Raw genomic sequence first — 22,500 nt, forward strand, 5'->3', positions numbered from 1 at the left:
CATAAGTTTTAGAATGCTTGTGAAAATGAATGATGAGGATGTTTAGGAGGGCAATAAATAAGTTTACGAAAAGAAATACCCCATTTGATTAAAAGAATCATGCGATAGTGTGGTACAGTGGTGATTGTCAGACTGACTGGGTAAACTGGGTTTGCAAGGTATGTCTGGAAGGAAGAGAGGTTTTAAAAGAATTTGAGAGAAGAATATTTGTTCAATTGTATAACGGTAAAGGTGACAGATGCAACTGTAATAATTATAGGGACATAATATCGATTAGCTTAACATACATACATATACATTTATGTAATTTATATGTGTAAATATATAAACATATATATATATATATATATATATATATATATATATATATATATATATATATATATATATATATATATATATATAGGTACAACTACACACTGCAAGGAAATGGCTATCCTTTAGGTACTTAGCCACTGAATTCTATTCGGGTTCTGACACGTAAATGAATAGGCACAATTTATAAATGGTCCCCAGTCCAGAGCACAGGGTGGTGGTAGAAATCTCCCAGTTTATAAATACTCTGGATAAACTGAAAACAGGAAACTGGAATGTAAGAACCCTGATAAAACTGAAAAGATAGAAGTGGCAAAAAATGAATTCAAGATATGGACTAAAAATGTTAGTTGTTTGTGAATCACGTGCAAAGACGTGGGATAAAAGAGGTTGGAAAAGGTGTGTATAACAGCAGACGGAATGGGCAGAGGAGTATGCATTATTTGAATGTCAAATGCAGAAATGACACCGACTTACTGGCGAGCAGTGAGCAGTAAATTACTGCTGGGCAAGATTTAACTCAGAACAGTGTAATACGAACATTACAGAGTGCAATGCAGCAAGAAATAAACTCTGGGGAAATCAGAAAGATGAATTTTATACGTAACTGCTGAACGTTATGGTGATATATATATATATATATATATATATATATATATATATATACATATACACACACACACACACACACACACACACACACATATATATATATATATATATATATATATATATATATATATATATATATATATATACATATATATATATATATATATATATATATATATATATATATATATATATATATATATATATATAAAGATTTTAACTGTTAGTGATATGAATACAAGAGAGAGTAAGAACAATGAGGATGTTAAGGATGTACTGAATAAGTAAGGCCTTGGGGAGACTGCGAACAAAAATATGGTAGAATTCACTTGTTTTTGGCCTAATTATTTACTCTTAACCGAAAAAAAAAGGATATCCATAAATAAGCAGTAAAAAAATACGCCGAAGTTTCTTCGGCGCAATCGAGTTTTCTGTACAGCGTATAATCATAACCCAGTAGTGGCCTGTCCTATATAGTTGCCAGACACACGATTATAGCTAACTTTAACCTTAAATAAAATTTAAAAAATACTACTGATGCTAGAAGGCTGCAATCTGGTATGTTTGATGATTGAATGGTGGATGATCAACATACCAATTTGCAGCCCTCTAGCCTCCGTAGGTTTGAAGATCTGAGGGCTGACAGAAAGAGCGCGGACGGACAAAGCCGGTACAATAGCTTTCTTTTACAGAGAACTAAAATGTACATTCCGGATGGCAATCATAGAAACCAAATTTACCACACCGCTCTTAATCAAGAGAGAAAAGACCACTGAAGACCGTTAAGAGCAAGAGAGATGTATAGTGATCGCCAACCTTTGACTGCCACACTAAAGTTGAAATGCAAAGCACCCATTAAAAAATTAACAAGAGTATATGAGCATTAAGAGGCATCTGAAACTGAAACTTAATTTCAAAACATATTCTATTTTCTAGAAACATCACGAGAGGAAGATCAAATAACCAGTGACAACTGGATTAACATCAAGAAAGTTGATCAATCAGTTGGAAAAGAAGTACTGGGGATTTGGGTAAGAAGACAGAAGCCTTGGATATTAGACGAGACGAGAGACATTGGAGAATAAACAGAAGCAAAGGATACATACAGACGAATCGCAGGGAAGAGATTTAGAATGCAATGTAGAACATGCGAATTTTTCAAGCGTAGACTGTGACGTTAAACAAAAATCAAGAAGAGATATGAGAGGATATAGGACAAACAGGCTAACGGCGTTGACAAAGCCGTGCATTCAGTGCGTGACAAAAAAAAAAAAAAAACTAGGAAAATACCCGTCAAAGGGAGGATGGTCAATAACACTACCAAAAAAAAAGGCAACATTGGACAGAACTTTTCAGTGAAGTCATGAATGAGAGATAAGTGGGTAATAATTTGACCTTGGACGGAACATTTTAGTGAGGTCATGAATAAGATATATGAGGGGAATAGTCTGAAGTATACGTCTGATATACCAGAAGCTGATGAAAACTTGAACGAGCTTACGAATGAACAAAGTTTCTGAAGTGGAATCAATTGTAAAGACATTTAGATGGGAAATGTCAGGTTAAGACAGGATCACTGCAGAGATGCCCTTAGCTAAAACTGAAGACACCTCGTGTACCAGCTAGATATTTTCTGCAGAATATGGAATAAGGAAACAATTGTTGATTAGTGAGAACTAGGAATGGAATGGAATATAGAGTTTAGTCCAAAGGCCAAGCACTGGGACCTATGAAGTCATTCAGCAGTGGAAAGGAAACTGAGAGTAGGTAGGTTTGAAAGGTGTAACAGGAGGGAAACCTCGCAGTTGCACTATGAAATAATATTTAGGAGAGGTTGGATAGCAATATGGAAGACAGATAATATGAACGGAGGTACAGTAAAAGGAATTACAGGGATTGCAGCTAAGGGCCGAAGGGACTCCCCAAAGAACATTTAGCACTGACGGCACTATCCCCCTACGGAGAGTGGGAATTTGGAGTCGTCACAAACACCGAAAAAGTTGACCTGACTGAATGTGGTAACTATATAGGCATTGCAGTTACGTTGGGTGCCATGGAAATATTGAGAATGCGCATTCTCAAAAGGCTAGAGAAAGAAAATTATAAAAAACATTGAAATCAACAAGCTTGTTTTGGAAAAGGCAGCAGTTGCATTGATCAAATATTTGTGTTAGGACTTTGTGTGGCAGAATATGGAATTTATAAATCCTCTTTGTAGGCTTTTGTTGGTTGAGAAGGCATTTGACAGTGTGCATATATATATATATATATATATATATATATATATATATATATATATAAATATATATATATATGTATGTATATATGTATGTATGTATGTATGTATGTATATATATATACTGTATATATATATATATATATATATATATATATATATATATATATATATATATATATATATATATATATATATATATATATATATATATATATAATCAATCAACACAATCACGTGTGGAACAGAAACAAATTTCTGACTCACATCAGATCGAACCCAGGTCTTTCACACACACACACACACACACATATATACATACATATATATATATATATATATATATATATATATATATATATATATATATATATATATATATATATATATATATATATATATATATATATATAGAAACGGATTAATGTTGCTACACATTAAATACAGTACACACACACATATATACATATATAAATTTATATATATATATATATATATATATATATATATATATATATATATATATATATATATATATATATATATATATATATATATCAGTCTGGTCACAAAGCAAAGGCAACATTATTCGAGCAACAAGGAGCTATATTCCAGTCTGCAAAACAAGGGAAAAAGAGAGAGGCAGGCCGAAAGGCAGACAAACAGACGCACATACGGAGAGAAACGGATACAAAGAAGAGAAAACTGACGAATTACAAATGCAAATTTCACTTGTCCCTGGTTCTCGTCCTTCTGCCAACGGTAACGACGACAACAAAGGTTCGCCGATTTCTTTGGGATGTTTTAACTTTCAAAACGACTTGGACGTTTTCATCTGATTCAACTGTGAATTGCGGAGATGACTGGCGTATTTACGAAGGTATTACTACGATGAGAAAAATAACAGAATATAACCCAATAAAAGGTAGTCTCTACAGCGCAGTACCTGTTCCAACCACGCGCCACTGAGAAGAAATAAAAACAACGCTTGCTCATGATTGAACGTTACTTCCCGTTAGGTTTCGTTCACCAACAAAGGGAGCGTGACGGGGGATTTATGGAAGTTCCAAGCCACATGGCTGTCTTACAACAACAAAGACTCTCTCTCTCTCTCTCTCTCTCTCTCTCTCTCTCTCTCTCAATTTGTAATTTTCTTTCATCAATTTACTTTTCCTAACATGGAACTGTACACGTTTATATGGTGCAGAGATTTCAAAAGGAAATCTTGTTTACGATGTTGCACCTCTTCGTTGGGTTATTGCCTTGTCAGAGCAACCGATAAGGGCGATATTCTTAAGAAACACGTGCCACACTTTTTCCTTCTTTCACAAAACATGTTGGTGCAAGTTGGGTGAACAACTTTCATCACGATGTAAATTTTGTTTTAACACTACTTTATCTACAGTATACATTTAAATAACATAAATTTAACTTAAAGCAATATAAATTTACCTTAAACCACAGTGCATTAGCAATTTTATGAGTATCAGTTACACAATGGTTAGGCTTTATCTGTAAATAGGCAGCTATCAACATTTGTAAATAAGATGAGCTGAACTATCATTCTCCAATAGATTACTATCAAAATGCCACTGATAAAACTGTCAGAAAGAGCATTTGAATTATCATAGGTATTAAAGATGACCCCAGACATTCATTTCCTCAAGCGTGACTTTAAATTTCACGTCGTTTTTAGAAAACCGAACGTAAGGAATTATCTTATTTTTTCCCCTTTTAATCTGAGAACCGAATGCGTGTCCTGTAATAACAGTACTTCACTTCACAAGCAATATAAAATGCACAAAGCGAAAAACAAAAATGATAGAAAGATCAAGTTTATCATAATGACAATAATAGAGGACAAGAACAAGGTTATAGCTATAAAAATAATCGCAACCCATTAAAGAGTTACAATCTACGGCTACTGATAAAGTTAATGCCACGTAATAATGAGAGCAGTATCAATAACAAGGTCTGCGGAAGTTTTCCCTGAAAATTTCCCTGACAATTATTACACCCAAGGTCCAGCGAACCCCTGGACCTTGATCACAACCATGCAAGTCTTACTATGAAGTGCATCTACCTTTCCCTTGAGGAATGAAGTCTTTTTTCTTTCTCGGCCTCTTAAGATTAGAACAGATAAGGCTATTAGATTGCCATCCAGTTTACCCCCAGCTTCTCTGAGAAGTAGATTATCGAAAGACTCAGGTTAAATACGATTACAAAGAATCATTTTCTTGTTTACAAACAGAAAAAATATATACAAACTATTGACTATTTTTTAGAAGGAACTCTAATTTTACAGAGATGCCGATGGGACTGGCAACATAATGAACGACCTCACTAGCCTAGATGAAAGCAAGTAAGAGGAGGAAGGGAACAGAAATGGGGTCATACCAAAGGAGGTGACTGACCTACCTTAAGGAGGGCAGAAGAATCTTGTAACGTGGGATCTTTATTCCTAAAAGAACGCTGGTATAATTTAATTTTTACTTCCAATGTTTAGGAAAGCTGCTACTGACATGGAATTTAAATCTCAACCCTCATTTTAAGAGCAGTGACTGGATTAATGAGTCATTAGTCCAGTATTTCTTAACCTTTTTCATCCTATGGTTGAATTTAGAATATAGAATTTAGGCCAAAAGCCAAGCACTGGGACCTATGAGATCATTCAGTGCTGAAATGGAAATAAACAGTAAAAGGTTTGAAAGGTGCAACAAGAGGAAACCCTCGCAGTTGCACTGTGAATCAATTGTTAGGAGAGGATGGAAAGTAAGATGAAAAATGAGAATACGAAAGGAGGTACAGTAAAAGGAACGGAAGGGGTTGCAACTGGGGGCCGAAGGCAAGCTGCAAAGAACCTTAAGTAATGCCTACAGTGCTTTTTTCACCCTACGACCCCCCAGAGACTCTTCAGAATATTACCGTAACCCCTATTACCGTAACCCCTATCATAAATTTTGAAATGGTGAACGTTGTGAAAAGGTAAAACAAAATCATAGGAAGACCATGGCTTACTTAAAATGCCACGAACAAAAAACCTCAGGGGGGAGGTAACAAGTTGCACTCCCCAAACTGGTAAAAGCCCATCTGGCTAATCCAATATGAAAATAAATTATATTCTCCCGAACCCTTTGTGACCAGCTGAGAAACCCCAAAACGGTCACGACCCCCAGGTTAAGAACCGCTGCATTAGTCCAACAGACCTTTATTACATAAAAAATTCATATATGTATACTTATACCTTAAATATGTTAAAGTCATTAATACTTGGCTCTACTTCCGTCAATAACTTCAATAACTTGTCAGTGACCCCAGCAGTCTTAACATCAGATATTTCTTAAACCCTATCGATTGGAATGCGCGAAGAAACGTTAATACTCTTACATAATACTAATAATGCCCAAATTTGTCTCAAAAGAAAGAAAAAACAATTAAATTCTAAATTTATGTTACAGAACTATATTTTCATGAAAAAAAGACTTTACACTTACGAAGCTCCAAGCCCCATAAGAGGCACCAGCACCAGCAATAATAATTTTCACCAATTATATATATAATATATATATATATATGTATGTGTATATGTATATATTTTATATCTATATACAAGCATATATATATATATATCATATATATATATATATATATATATATATATATATATATATATATATATATATATATATATATATATATATACCTGACATTCGGAAGCAGTCCAATAAAACAAGGACCCCTGCACTTCCCAAAAGACTCGCACTGCGGTTGTCAACGTAGGAAACGTTAACCGCAATTATTAAAGCTACGCGCCACGTGGCTTCAAGGATAGAAAAGAAAAAAAATAATAATGAAGTGAAAATGGACTGCAACCAACCACATCTGCACAAAGGCAGTTCGTGCCGGTAGAAGACAACACCGGTTCATACCGGCAACGCGAGGATGGTTGATTTTGACATTGATAAGGTAAACCTGTCGGCACAGCATCTTCTAAGGTCTGAGATGCCGCAGCATCAACGGGAGATTCTAATCTCAAAAGCGTGAGCATCATCACGTCGAAGTTCCGTCGATGACGTTGTCGTAGCTACGCCAAATAATGTGAACTAATCAATCATTCAAGAGTGGGTACGGACGCTCTCTGGGTTTGTTAACAGGTGGTCCTCATTTGTTTTTGTATGTTGAAAAGGGAATGTTAAAAACTAGTGTGACCTACTTGGAACTTTCAAAAATGAAAAAACTAAAGCTTTTGCAAAAGAGTACATTAAAAATGTAATTTCAAAAAATGTAGTTAAGGAATAAGAAAATAATTTGCAAATATAATTTTTTTAATGATGGTATAGTGGTAATTATGAGTATATGTAAATATGAAAATAATGGAAACATTGTTCAATGAATATTGTAAAAAGAAAAAATAATTCAAGAGTGAAGCGTAAAACTAATGTGTATAATACAGATTTTCTATTAGGTCTTACAATATAACCTTAGCGTTCTCTGCTAAGTGCAAAAGCAGAGCAAATTTTCAAGAACAAAAACACTCAAAACCCACATACTCGTTTTATTACGCAACATACCACATAAGTATTTCCACTACTCATATCCAAGATACAAGAGGCATAACTCATCGTGTAGTATTCATTCGATACTTCTCAACAATTCTGAATGGGTTCACAAGGCAAGGATACTGAGTGATGTGTAAGCGTGCGAAGATGAATGATGTCTGACCATTCTCTGCACAACAACAGGAAGATTTGAAGACATGCACGTGTTCACACAAGGACGCAAGGGCGGCAGCCATTCAAATGCCGTGAATCCGCAGAGTACTTTTAAAGTAGATCTTGGTCCATTCCTTATTTTTCATTGTATTATACATTTCTTTGCTTACTGCTTATAAGTAAGAAGAGTACATGAATGGGTTCAGTGGGTGTTGAAATTTCAGAATGAACGAATTATTTCTATAAATTCGGGGAAAAGTGCATTAAAGATTAAACGAAACATCAAATGAGAAACTGGAGTAAAAAGGTACATATACTAAAGGATAAAAATTAAAATTAAGATTAAAAATAAGACCTCCTGAAGATTATATATATATATATATATATATATATATATATATATATATATATATATATATATATATATATATATATATATATATATAATAAAATGAGAAAAGTTTAAATACATATACATATATATATAATATAATTTAAAATATATGTATATAAACTTTTCTCATTTTATTTTAAAAGCACGGGTTTTATTTCAAACAGGCCGTGTGATAACCCTCCTCTCAAAATGTGTCAATTCAATTTTCGATTCAAAACTCATACGGCAAAAATATAAAATAGACCTTGAAGGTAAAACGACCCACTCAATGCCGAAAAACAAAATGCATGAGAATTTCATTTCTAATTCTTTCTAAATACAGGAAACCAAACCAAAAGCGCGTTTTTATTTTCTTTTTTACTTTTCAAATACCAAACTACAGATGTTTCAATGTATTTAACTTTTCTTGTTTCTTCGTTACCTCTCAACATCATCAGATCAAAGTGGTTTCCATGGAAGACTGGGAGTGTCAGACTTGGTAAGTATTATAGAACTCAAAAGAACCAGATAAGAAGTAAATCCTCTGCTGTATAAATAAATTACAAGCCAAGCAATAAACCCATCAAGAAATACAGATAAGGGCTTACCACACAATGCAGTAGAAATTGTTGGAGTCGGACGTCAACAATCACAACACAATATATATATATATATATATATATATATATATATATATATATATATATATATATATGTATGTATGTATATGTATGTATGTATGTATGTATGTATGTATGTATGTATGTATGTATGTATGTATGTATGTATATGTATATAGATATATATATGTATATAATATATATATATATATATATATATATATGTATGTATGTATGTATATGTATGTATGTATATAGATACATATATATATGTATATATATATATATATATATATATATATATATATATATATATATATATATATATATATATATATGTTCAAGAGGGTATAGGATCACATGACAGATTCAGCATTTGAAAGGAAGTAAACAAACACAAAATAGTTAACAAAATGTTAAAGAGGACATAGGCTATACGAACACCCAATGCAGGAGTAATATTAGAGAGGACATAAACTAGCACAAAATACCTGAGAAAATGTTGAAGATGTCCTAAACCAGCGTGATACAGGAAGAAATATTTGAGAGAGAATGAACAAGCCTCTATATTGGAGAAATGTCTAAATCATAAAGAAGGATCTATATATTGGGGAAATGTTTCATTCATAAAGGAGGATTAATATATGAAGAACTGTTTGAGAGGACATTAACAAGCACAAAATATTTGACACAATGTGGAACAGGACATAAATGAACACACAGTTTAAGAGGATATAGCCTATTTGAGAGGATGTAGACAAGCCCCAAGTACTGTACATCAACAAATGCTGAAGAGAACATACAAAGCACATACTGGAGGAAATATCTCGGCAGATATAAAAAAAAAAAAAACCACAACACTGGAGTGGACAAAGAAAAAAAAGCACAAAAAAAGCCCTTGAAGTGGACATAAACGATTGCATAAAACAGAGGAAACACAATATTTGAAAGATACCACCAAACACTGAAGAAGACAAACAAGAGGAAATATTTGAGAAGGCACGAACAAGCACAAAATATTTAAGAAAACATTGAAGATGACACAAAAGCGTGCATTACAGGAAGAAATGTTGAAGAGGATACATAAGGCCATAAAATACAAGGAAAAATACTGAAGGCGACTCATACAAGGACAACACACATGAGGAATGTTGAAGAGAAAAAGAAAAAGCACAAAATACGGTCCACAAGGCAGACACACCCATTTATGGGGTACATCATTTCAAAACAACTTGAAGCAACTGGGCAAAATTCAACGATGTTGTATCGTAGGCCTTGGCTTTGAAATATTCAACAGAGTATGGAGCAGAACTATACAGGTAGAACAGAATATTGAATTTTGGCCAAAGGCCAAGCACTGAGACCTATGAGGTCATTCAGCGCCGAAGAGGAAACTGAAACTGTAAAGGTCTGGAAGGTGTAGCTGGAGAAAAACCTCGCTGTTGCATTATGAAACAACTGTTAGGAGGGGGTGGATAACAAGATGGAAGAAGGAGAATATGAATGGAGATACAGTAATAGGAATGAAAGGGGTTGCAGCTATAGGGGCCAAAGGGACGCTGCAGAGAACCTTAAGTAATGCCTACAGTGCACCGCATGAGGTGCTACAGAGTGATCAAACTTCACTATTCAAGTTATCTGAACACATGCTACGTTATCACAGCAATCCTAGGTTAACATTATCTAGAGTGAAAGGTTAAACACACCCTAAAATACATCATAGTCGATGACTGCTATTGTTCTCAGGTAAGTGGGGGATGATCGGTATCAGGTCGTGCCTACTTCTTATCATATCTATAAAAAAAAAAGCTAATACTCAGAGATAACGCATCAGGTTATTGCTTCTGCATCGAATATTTACCCATTTACGATGATTTTAAGTGGGTGAGCATCGTAAATGCTTGTTTTTCCTAGAAAAGAGCATCAGTAATACTAGTGAAATAAGTGTTCCCGAGATAATCATCATATTAATAGTTACTGTAGCTCCTTCTAGCCATGGCTTTACGTGCACAACTGAGTTCACCTATCTTTACCAACACAGCCGTCTCTGGCCCTCTGTCTCCAAACCTGAGGACTTCATTCTCTCCATCATTTATTTTACATTATGAATGAACGAAAGTATATTGACAATGAGCTAAACTCCTTTTATGAGAACACACCAGCCTCTTATCCACGAAAACACGAAAAGGGGCAAACAGTTTACATAACTGTCATGCAACTTTTGTTACCGAAAAGTCTGAACACGTGCCAGCTGGTGTGATAGCTGCTGGTAGGCTTAATCTTCTCCCATTCTCATCATATGCTCAGGCCATCTCAGTCTATCAATTGAAGATAACATCAAGCTTTCAAAAGCAATTGGGCAACATCTGGCAAAAATTAATCATTACAGGATTTTTTCTTCAAATTCCTGAGAGTAGTTTAGCATATAAGAACTGAATGAACATTCATAAACATTATGTTATGGATTCTATATCTTATGGATTTCTCATCAGAAAAGACTAGTGGGAAAAAAAGCTTGGAAACATACTGAAAGAAAAAACTGTTTACCTAAAATAGATGGCAGAATTCAGATGGGGCAAAATACGAGGGAGTGTCCAGTTGCAAACTCAGTAAAGCAAGCGGTAATCAAACATGCAATTATTTCTAATTTTATCTGAGATATCGATTGCTTATCTATATCCAAGAATACAATAATCGATTTTGTTCGGTTATACTTTATAATTTAGCATATTAGGTTTTTTAAAGATTTACCTTTCACATGTAGTAGTAGAGTCGAATAAGTAAGTTTATATTTTCTTTATATTCAAATTGAACAAAGTGGTAACAGTTATTTTTGTATTTTGTCTTCCATTGCCATTCTATCTTTAAACACTCCTTTCAATCTGAGAGTTTTTTCAACTGATAAGATCTTGTGATTTTCTTTCGTATTTTTTTCTCGTCTTAATCATTTAGTAGATCTAAGTTCCTTGTAACTCTTTATTACTTATGACTGCTCAATTCTCTCTCTCTCTCTCTCTCTCTCTCTCTCTCTCTCTCTCTCTCTCTCTCTTTATTACTACCCCCTAAAAGCTGAAGACGACTGTCAGAAGAATAAAGGAGGAAACAATGGACCCACAATATTGTAAGCCAACTACGGATGGTATGTAGTACTCTCTCTCTCTCTCTCTCTCTCTCTCTCTCTCTCTCTCTCTCTCTCTCTCTCTCTCTCTCTCCACACACACACTTTTAATTGAACTTTCCATTTTCTCCCTAAATATTAGAAACTATAACCCGAAAAACTTCTTCACTCTTCTCACTCCGCAGGAGAGCAACTTGAACAAACCGCCCTTTACACCGAGCATGCGCACAGGTATGACATCTTTATCCTCATTTATCTCTCGAAATAACAATAACCATGGAAATTACAAGTCACGGGAAAATTATATCAATAACAAAACGTGGAACCGAGGAATCAAAACAAAAGAAATATATAGCACTGCAACATAATTTCAAGCAAGTTTTTTTATGTGTCGTGTATATGAGCATCACCAATACTAAGCGCCGCTGGTGTAGTGGTATCATGCAAGATTCCCATTCTTGCGACCCGGGTTCGATTCCCGGGCGGCGCAGGAAGTTTTTTGCCTTTCTTTTTTTTTTTTTTTTATTCACAATAAGGAAAGCTTCTGTCCTGACAAATAAGGACAAAATTACGCTACTAAGAAACTTCATAAATTTGGATCAAAACAATTCAGAATTCTACGGACAAGAAACCGCCTGGATGCTGCATAAAATCAATATGACCACCTTAATTAAATGCTTATATCTTAACGCACAGACGTATCAGCGCTGTAATGAATTACTCGTGTCACCGTTAAGCGCCGCTGGTGTAGTGGTATCATGCAAGATTCCCATTCTTGCGACCCGGGTTCGATTCCCGGGCGGCGCAGGTAGTTTTGGAACGGGGAAAGAGAGGCTTCGGGCCGGTTTCTCATTAATGAAATAGTCACCACGAATACTAAGGACAAAATTCCATTCTTATTCTCCCCGACAGAATTCTGAAACTGAAGACGTTTTATATTTGAACTTTTAAAGTGACAGTACATTATTAAACTTTAAAATAACAGTTCACAAGATACCTATTAAATTTGACATTATTAAACTTCAAAATAACAGTTCACAGGATACCTGTCAAATTTTACATGCCAGAACTTTTAAAACAAGAGGATTCCTACTAAATTTTGCATTACTAAACTTTAAAATAACAGATCACAGGATCCCTATTAAATTTTCCATTACTGAACTTCAAAATGACACTTCACAGGATACGTATTAAATTTTGCATTAATGAGCTTTTAAAAAACAGTTCACAGGATACCTATTACATTTTGCATTATTGGAATTTAAAATGACAGTTCACGGGATCCCTATTAAATTCTGCATGACTGAACTTTAAAATGACAGTTCACAGGAAACCTATTTTATTTTGCACGACTGAACTTTTTAAATAACAGTTCACAAGATACCTAATACATTTTGAATTACTGAACTTTAAAATAACACTTCACAATATACCCATTAACTTTTGCATTATTGAACTTTTAAAATACGGTACCAGTTCACAAGATAACCATTAAATTCCGCATGACTGAGCTTTTAAAATAGCAGTTCACAAGATTCCTAATAAATTTTGTATTACTGAAATTTAAAATAACAGTACAAAAGATAACCATTAAATTCGATATTAACGAACTTTTAAAATAACAGTTCACAAGATAACCATTAAATTCTGCATGACTGAGCTTTTAAAATAGCAGTTCACAAGATTCCTAATAAATTTTGTATTACTGAAATTTAAAATAACAGTACAAAAGATAACCATTAAATTCGGTATTAACGAACTTTTAAAATAACAGTTCACAAGATAACTAATGGTTTTTGCATCACTGAACTTTAAAATAACAGTTGGCATTAACCCTATTTAATTTTGCATTATTGAACTTTAAAAGTAACAATTCACAAGATACCTAATAAATTTTACATTACTGAATTTACTAAATTTTGCATCATCGAACTTTAAAATAGCATTTCACAGGATACCAATCAAATTTTGCATTATTGAACTTCAAAATGACCATTAAATTTTGCATTACTGAACTTTTAAAAGAACAGTTCCCTGGATACCCATTAAATTTTGCATTATTAAACTTTTAAAATGACAGTTCACAAGATAACTATTAAATTTTGCATTACAGTACTGAACTTTAAAATAACAATACACAAGATACCCATTAAATTTTGCATTATTAAACTTTTAAAATAACAGTCCACACGATAACTAATAAATGTTGCATTACTGAACTTTAAAATGACAGTTCACTGGATGCCCAATAAATCTTACATTATTGAACTTTAAAACAACGGGTCACTTTATGCCTATTAAATTTTACAATATTGAACTTTAAATAGCAGTTCACGATACCTTTTACATTTTGCATCACTGAACTTTAAAATGACATTTTACATACCTATTAAATTGTGCATTACTAAACTTTCAAATAACAATGCACAGAATACTTATTATACTTTGCATTAAAGTTACGCCGCACTAGTAACTAGCATTACTGTTTCCTTTGACTTCAAATATATTGATGAATAGGTGACCTGCCTGGGAAAACATGGTGCCATCAGCATATATCCTCCCAAGACTGAGTAGATGGCATCATTCAGCTGTTGATGCTTTCCACGGTCAGGTCTCTAGACCCAGTGTTGCCAAGGGAAATATGCAAATGATTAAGTGACAAAACTGCCATAAACACGTAGATTATTCTTCCTTTATGGGCAGGAATATGTTAAAACCTTGGGGATAACAACCTGATATTTTTCACACATCCAGGTACGGTACTTGTTGCTACAAGGATTAAAACACCTTATGAAGCCCCTTACTCTAAGAGGGAAAAAGTTTGTCATACACAAATTATCATGATGATAAAGAACCAGTACTGGCTGCTAGAGTTTGTTACAAAAATACCTTGACTGGCCGCAATAAGCCCCTTTACAGATGAGGAAGCTGCAACAGTAATTGCCAAAGGGTAAGATTCCTTAGTTACAAGAGGAAACGTACGCTAAGGAGGCACATGAATAAGGAGGACGATTACATCACTGGAAATTCTGGAAGCTAAAAATGAGACACGAAGTATCTTTAGTAGCCAGGACAAAGAGTGATGGTGAACCACTTCTGAGTGTAGGAATTACAAAAGGTGAGGCAATGAAAGATGCTGTCTTGTTTTAACGTTATGAAAAATTACTTGTCAATACTTTACTTTAATACTTTAAAATAATACTCTAAAATACTTTTAAAATACTTTAAAATTACCACCCTAATGCTATTCTCCTTGCATTTAAATATATTTTTATCTATTATTCATTTAATTTTTTTCTTGTTTAATATGTGAGATCTCTTCTTTCTGTATTTCCCTTTGCCTCCTCTTAGTTCTTCCTAATGAACACCATATTCTTTGGAAGCTTGAATTTCAAGTAAATGGCCCCTGTGGGCTTGTTCCATAAGAATAGGTTTCATATTATTTTAAAGTATTAAAGCGAAAACTAAGGGTCATACTGGTGAGCAGAGTACTATAACTTTCCTATTTAGCCATGTGAGGAACATGTAATCAACCAAAGTCCCCCAAACCTCAAGCAGCCTTTCCACCTGCACGACTTGCCCCAGGCAACTGAGCTGGTTAGTTAACAACGTTCTGGCAGCGCAGGATGCACAAGGCTGACAGCTCGATGGCATGGTGAGCAGCCCATTCATGTACCTACCTTGCCAAAACACAAACGGGTAGGGAAATACTAACTTCCTTAGACTGGTGACATATGACAATTTGGTTGTGTTGCCTCTCACCAGTACTACCGAGTGTTCTGTTAGCTGATTTGAGAGGGCCTGTAGTGCTAGTAGTGCCACATCTAACTCGAGAAAACTGATGTGTAAGTGAGAGTCCTGAGTCCATAAGCTAAGACAAGCAAGCCATTTAGGCGTACACCATACCCCATGTTCAGTGCGTCCAAGTTTCCTGTTATCTCTCCACCACAAGAGGTAATCCTTCACCTCCACAGTCAATGGCATGCTGAGTGTGAGGGGATCAATAGTCTATGACCAGCCACCACTGAAGTAAATGCATGTGGACTCATTCATACAGTAAGAGTTTCTTCAGAGATGACAGGTGAACCAGAAGGATCTGCCAAATCAGACTCCCCAAACTGACAATATGAGAGAAGTGTTATCTCAATCCTGTAGCAACTGTGCCACTGGAGACACCAGTTTCAGTCAATTGTTGAACTACTATAGCAAATAGATCCCAACAAGTGAACCCAGTGACACTAGCATGAACACTTACATGAACACCTGTGGAGCAGTTGCTTGGCCAAAGCAAAGCACTTTGAACTGTTAAACAGTCCTGGACTGATGGGTATCTGAAAATATGCATCCTTAAAATATAACCAAAGCATGAGGTCATCCTCCCTGACAGAATCCAACATATAACATGGGATTTTCATCTTGAATGGGGTGACATACTAATTCAATCAAAGGAATACTGATGACTGGCCTTCAGCCTCCTGTCATCTTGTCCACATGGAAAATGTGACTGTAAAAGCCTGGAGAACATGCACATGCGTCTTTCAGCATACCCATCTCTAAAATTGTTCAATTTCTATCAAACAGCAGATGATTTCGACAACTCTGGAGAATAAGCTGGAAATGAAATCGGTCCACGAGACGGTGAAGAAGAGTGTGACTATCCTTGAAGGGAAGCACATAGCCGGCCCATGTTGCACAATGGTGTGATAGGTGTCCCCAAACTTGTGGTAGTGGTTGAAGAGGAACACCAGTCTCACTGGGCTCCTCTCATCTTCTTTCCCTTTCCTCAGTTCCTGGCTGAGGACAGGCCAGGGTGTGTGTGTGTGTGTGTGTGTGTGTGTGTGTGTGTGTGTGTGTGTGTGTGTGTGTGTGTGTGTGTGCTGAAAAGGCAGGAAAGAATTCTGACTCCTTCCTGAGAAAGAAGGCTGTTATAGACCTTGTACGGCTTTGATAAAGAACTAGCCTCTACCGGAACCCAACATCCAAGGCCTTGCTGACCCCAAAGGCTTGGCTGTAATGCAAAAGCATTCAAAGACATCCTTGGAAGGATGATATATATATATATATATATATATATATATATATATATATATATATATATATATATATATATATATATATATATATATATAATGGCTTAAGATGATCAGCAAGTCAGGAAGTCAGGCCAATAACATATGGGTGACTAGCAAGAAATTACGTGACATTATTCATCCCCATATAAAGCCAACCTAAAATAAAAGTAACTGCAGTTATATCAGTTTCCCCGAATCACATAAGGGTAAGGATAATTCTTTATCCTATCCCCCTAAATTCTAAGCGCCGCTGGTGTAGTGGTATCATGCAAGATTCCCATTCTTGCGACCCGGGTTCGATTCCCGGGCGGCGCAAGAACTTTTAGCTACAAACTAATTTTAGAATTTTGCAACTTCATCTACGAGGGGAAAGAGGGGAAACACTTTTTCTTCGTCTGTTTTCTCTTTTGCTTCGCGTTTATAGACAATGTAAAGGCAAAGTTATGAACGCCATCAGACACCGTGAGGCCCAGAGGGTGAGAGAGAGAGAGAGAGAGCCGGGAGGCGGTGCCTGTCCTGGGCGGTTATCTCTTTGGGATCACTCTACTTCCCCCCCACCTCCACCCCTTCACCTCCGGCAACCCAGACGTAAGCCCCAACAGAGACCAAGCTAACAGCGGCTCCCAGACACAACCTCCATGACAGCCCCACCGTCCTGCCCTCTCTCTCTCTCTCTCTCTCTCTCTCTCTCTCTCTCTCTCTCTCTCTCTCTCTCTTTTCTTATTACTGCAAAACTTTATACTTTCCTTCAGCAGTAAATATGCCAATAAACAACGATGGATATATATCAACTACTAAAAACCAATGTGAAATACTTTTATATACTTTCCTCCAACAATAAATATGTCACATAAACAGCGATGGACATATTCACTACCAAGAGCCAGTGTGAAATCGTTCTTCTAGGTTCAAATAAGCTAGCCGATAGTCATAACTGTCTATCATTAAAAGCGACAGACGACCACATCACTGCAACTACTCTGTTCAGAACATACCTCAGCCAGGGTACTCTGCAATGAATAATATCAACTCGCACAAATGAAAATAAGGTGCCTCTACTTTTCATTTCATTATTATTATGATAATTCATTAAAATCTCATAATAGCACGAGTCACTAAAATGGTGAAGAAATCCACAGAGGTGAAAATATAAATATATATTAGAAATATATATACAAACGAGAGCTTTCGAAAATCTGTGCGATTCTCCTTCTCAATCTCAGATTGAGAAGGAGAATTGAGCAGGTTCTCGAAAGCTCTAGTTTGTACATACATTTCTAATATATATATATATATATATATATATATATATATATATATATATATATATATATATATTTACATTTACACCACTGTGGATTTCTTCATCTTTATTATTATTATTATTATTATTATTATTATTATTATTATTATTATTATTACATTAAATTTTGTTGCAATACCTACGGCGCTCGAAAGCAGGGTTTCCTTTTCTATGCCATAATATAATAAAGGATGATAAAGTCTGGACGGCAACGAAATCTTCCCAGATGAGAGTCAGCAACTACAATATAAGTGACCCAAAGATTGCACTAAGTACCCTAGCTAGGCTAATGCTGATCCTTTGAACATTGTACTTGTTTTCACCCGTGTTCGTTTACTTGTGTCAAAGTTTTAACATATATGTAATCGAAAAGAGATTCTGGAAAAATACTCGTATACTGAGAATTATTGGCGACTCCACACAAGAAAAACATTTTGTATCGTTTCTGCTGTCATGAATGGTCAAATCTGTACTCATATTTATCAAGAGTTAATCGTTTGGATAAGGTTAACAAACAAATTATTTCCAAGTTCCTTCAAAATCCGTCCTAACGACAGTGATCGAATTAACAATAAAATCATAAAGTGTCGAATATTCAGACAATAACCTTGAATTCTGCTTTAAATTATGAAGAATACATATGCAAAGAGAGAGAGACAGAGGGGAGAAAGATAGAGGGGAAAGAAGTGAGGGTCAAGTCTAAATCGAAGAGGGGAATATTATATTGTTGTCGACGTTACAACCTCAAAATGGAAGTCAGTTTTTTTTTCTTACTCCTGACTAAAATGTGTCCAAAGGTGGGCCTCATTGCTGGCAATAGGTTTTCGTGTAGCTTTTTAATACGATTAAGCCAAACGTTAAGGATGGCCTTTTTAAGTAATTATACGAAGCTATATAATGAATTTTGTAATTATACGAAGCTATATAATGAATTTTGCAAAAGTTATCAAATTCTGGAAGAGATCAAGATCAGGATCTGGATACAGAAATTTTTGTATAATTCTTAGCAACGTTGAGCCCAAAAAATTATGAACGCATTTTCAATACATTTCAACCAAATGCAGCTCTCAGAAATATTTCAGAGTTAAAATAACGGAAGAAGGAACGAATTCCAAAGCATTCTGGGAACAATGTTGACATTTATCAAAGTACAGTGAGTCCCATCCCAGAGAGGAAGCACAGTTAAACAGTGAAGAGGAAACAGGACGTCGAAGGTACTGCAGTTCTTCTCTGAAAAGGTATTGGGGTATAAGCGGCCGCTTCCTTTATTACTCTTCGGTTTCTTTTCATTTCTTCGTTCACTTTTCACGACTAACGAATATGACACGGTAAAATAACAATAACGGCAACAGAAGCGTCATCATAGCTATTATTTTTTTTTATTAAAATCTGCTCATTAAGTGACTTCAAAAATCTAAAATACTGACACAAAATATAAGTAAAAAAATTACATTTATATACGAGCACTGTCTTATATTACCTCCAATATGTCACAGCGCTTTTCTTGATTTCAGACTATATATATGGTATAAAACTGACACAAAGCATAACTCTAAACTTTACAATCGTACACGGAAAATGTCTTATACTGCCTCAAATGTATTATAGCGCTCTTCCTAATTTCATTTCTAAGCCAGAATATTTCTTTGAAGCAACAGTGATTTGAATACAGAAATTAGGCCAAAGGCCAAGCGCTGGGACCTATGAAGCCATTCAGCGCTGAAACGGAAATTGACAGTAAAAAGGTTTGAAAGGTGTAACAGGAGGAAAACCTCGCAGCTGCACTATGTTTCAATTATATATTACTGTTAGGAGGGGGTGGAAAGTAAGATGGAAGAAAGATAATATGAAAGGAGGTACAGTAAAAGGAACGAAAGGGGGTTGCAGCTAGGGGCCGAAGGCACGCTGCAAAGAACTTCGAGTAATGCCTACAGTGCACCGCATGAGGTGCACTGACGGCACTACCCCCCTACGGTGCCCATCTCTTTTCCCTTGCATTAAAAACGAAATATATTTACGGAATGGGAATAATCCAGCTGAATTTTCTTGACTCCTGAACACAAACGGGACTCCACAGACAGCTGAGATTAAATTGATCAAAAGTATCAGTAAAGGCATAACACCATCAAACTTATTTGAATAAAAATCACTAATGAATATATATTTACGAGTTAGGATTTGTATCAGCAGATGCAGAGAGAGAGAGAGAGAGAGAGAGAGAGAGAGAGAGAGAGATGAGAGAGAGAAGCTGTAAGCCATTTAAAATTATAGCTCCAAATATCAAACACATATGTAATGAATAAAACCAGTAAAATGGGTAACTGGAAAGTCGACAGCTACTAACACAATTACATTAAACGCATGCGAAAGTGAACATTATGTACAATGTCCTTTATAAACACACACACACATATACATATATTACTAAAAGGACCTCATTAAAACTGGATAGTATCTAACGGAGTTTTTTATTCAGAAAAAGTTACAAGCTTTCATGGACAAACAGACCACATTATCAAGTATCCGTAATTCTACTAATGCACAGAACAATTGTGTATGTGATAAAGTTAATATACATATATATACATATATATATTATATATATATATATATATATATATATATATATATTATATATATTATATATATAATAGCCTATATAGTGTACTGTACGCAAATGTGTGTGCTCACTGCTCAAAATTCAATGAAACATGAATGACATTTACAACCGGTATCGATCGTGTCTTTCACGAGAAACGCAAAGCTACACCGACGAAAACCGCCGTCCCGACCTCCATATCAAAACGAAAAGAAAATCGATCGATTTTGTGGCATTTTGCCGGACGGAGGGTGGAGGGATTAACGCCGTCTGCAGTTCACCCACCTGAAGCACAGGCTTCAGGAAAACTCCGTGAAAAATCATTCGGCGCCGACAGAGGGAGCGCCTGTTTAATTGATTTATTGATAGAATGAAACTGGCGTCACTATTGCATTCATGCAGGAAAAGTACTTGCCTTTTACAGCTCTACTTCACCTTTCAATTGAGAATAAACACTTATCCGTTTAAATGTTCGCTTAGATTTCATTACGGAGCAATCCACGTCAAAAAAAAAAAAAATTACGCATCATGTCCCATATCCTTAAAATGACGCCCAGAATATGAGCCGTTTTAATGGGTCAGTCTGTCGAGACAGGCAGTTACCCTGGACTTGGCCTAGACGCCCGTCTGCTATAGAGGACAGACGGGGCCACTCCCGCAACCTGCTGTGTATCGGACGGTTTCGGATTATGGGAATCAAGCATCTGACTGTTCTTATCCCACCTTCAGTGGATAATTTATAAACCCTTTAATAAACACCAGGTATCTCTAAATAATAAACCGTTGTGTATTCATATATTTATTGTTTGTGATAACGATGGTCTATGTTTAATGAACACTTAAATTTCTCGTAGCTCAGACCGGGCCCAGCCTCTCTCTCTCTCTCTCAGTGGTTCCTTAAAAGTCTGCAGAATCAAAATGCCTCGATCAGAGCTTACATGCCGCACCGACCCTCCTTTATATTACGGTCATTTTCGACGGTATGGGTACTTTCATAAAACCTCACAACTGCAAATCTTTCATATCAAGTTTGAAACTTTAGCAGCAGTTCAGTTCTGTCTGTTGTACCCGCCGGACTGCCAAAATCAGACAGGGGTGTGTCGGGAACAAAGCAGCCAGCAAGTAGCACCAGACAGGCAGGCGACTCTTTGGCCATTTTTGGGAAAAAGTAACTCCACAGCGTCCCCTTAATCCAGCAGACCCTTTTAAAATCGATCAATGCAGGACCTATGTTTCTATCTTCGTCTGTGAGGTGGGGTGGGAAGAGATAGGGTACAAGCGAACTCTTCTATGTTTATCACTGTACTCTGCCGGATCAGTTTTGATCTCTCTCTCTCTCTCTCTCTCTCTCTCTCTCTCTCTCTCTCTCTCTCTCTCTCTCTCTCTCGTTTACTAAGACTTGTTCGTGTTTCTACAAATTTCCAATTCAATACAATGCCATGTGTAACATGTTCCATAGCTTTTAAATTAATATTGCAACTTCAAAGTATATACTGTACAATACAAAGTTAATACAACATGCTATACAGATCATAAAAAA

The 22,500-nt window shown here is 35.6% G+C and overlaps 1 protein-coding gene and 3 non-coding genes across 5 annotated transcripts in view; 3 read left to right on the top strand and 1 right to left on the bottom strand.

Annotated features, from left to right (window-relative positions):
- Positions 1-22,500, bottom strand: part of Dus4 (Dihydrouridine synthase 4) — a 219,280-nt gene that overhangs the window by 192,115 nt on the left and 4,665 nt on the right. The window lies entirely within an intron of this gene.
- On the top strand, positions 12,406-12,476 carry TRNAG-CCC (transfer RNA glycine (anticodon CCC)). The gene has a single exon. It is a non-coding gene; the product is annotated as a tRNA-Gly (tRNA).
- TRNAG-CCC (transfer RNA glycine (anticodon CCC)) lies at positions 12,723-12,793 on the top strand. The gene has a single exon. It is a non-coding gene; the product is annotated as a tRNA-Gly (tRNA).
- TRNAG-CCC (transfer RNA glycine (anticodon CCC)) lies at positions 17,303-17,373 on the top strand. The gene has a single exon. It is a non-coding gene; the product is annotated as a tRNA-Gly (tRNA).

Source organism: Macrobrachium rosenbergii, chromosome 7 (genome assembly GCF_040412425.1).
Source record: "Macrobrachium rosenbergii isolate ZJJX-2024 chromosome 7, ASM4041242v1, whole genome shotgun sequence".
Classification (NCBI taxonomy): Eukaryota; Metazoa; Arthropoda; class Malacostraca; order Decapoda; family Palaemonidae; genus Macrobrachium; species Macrobrachium rosenbergii.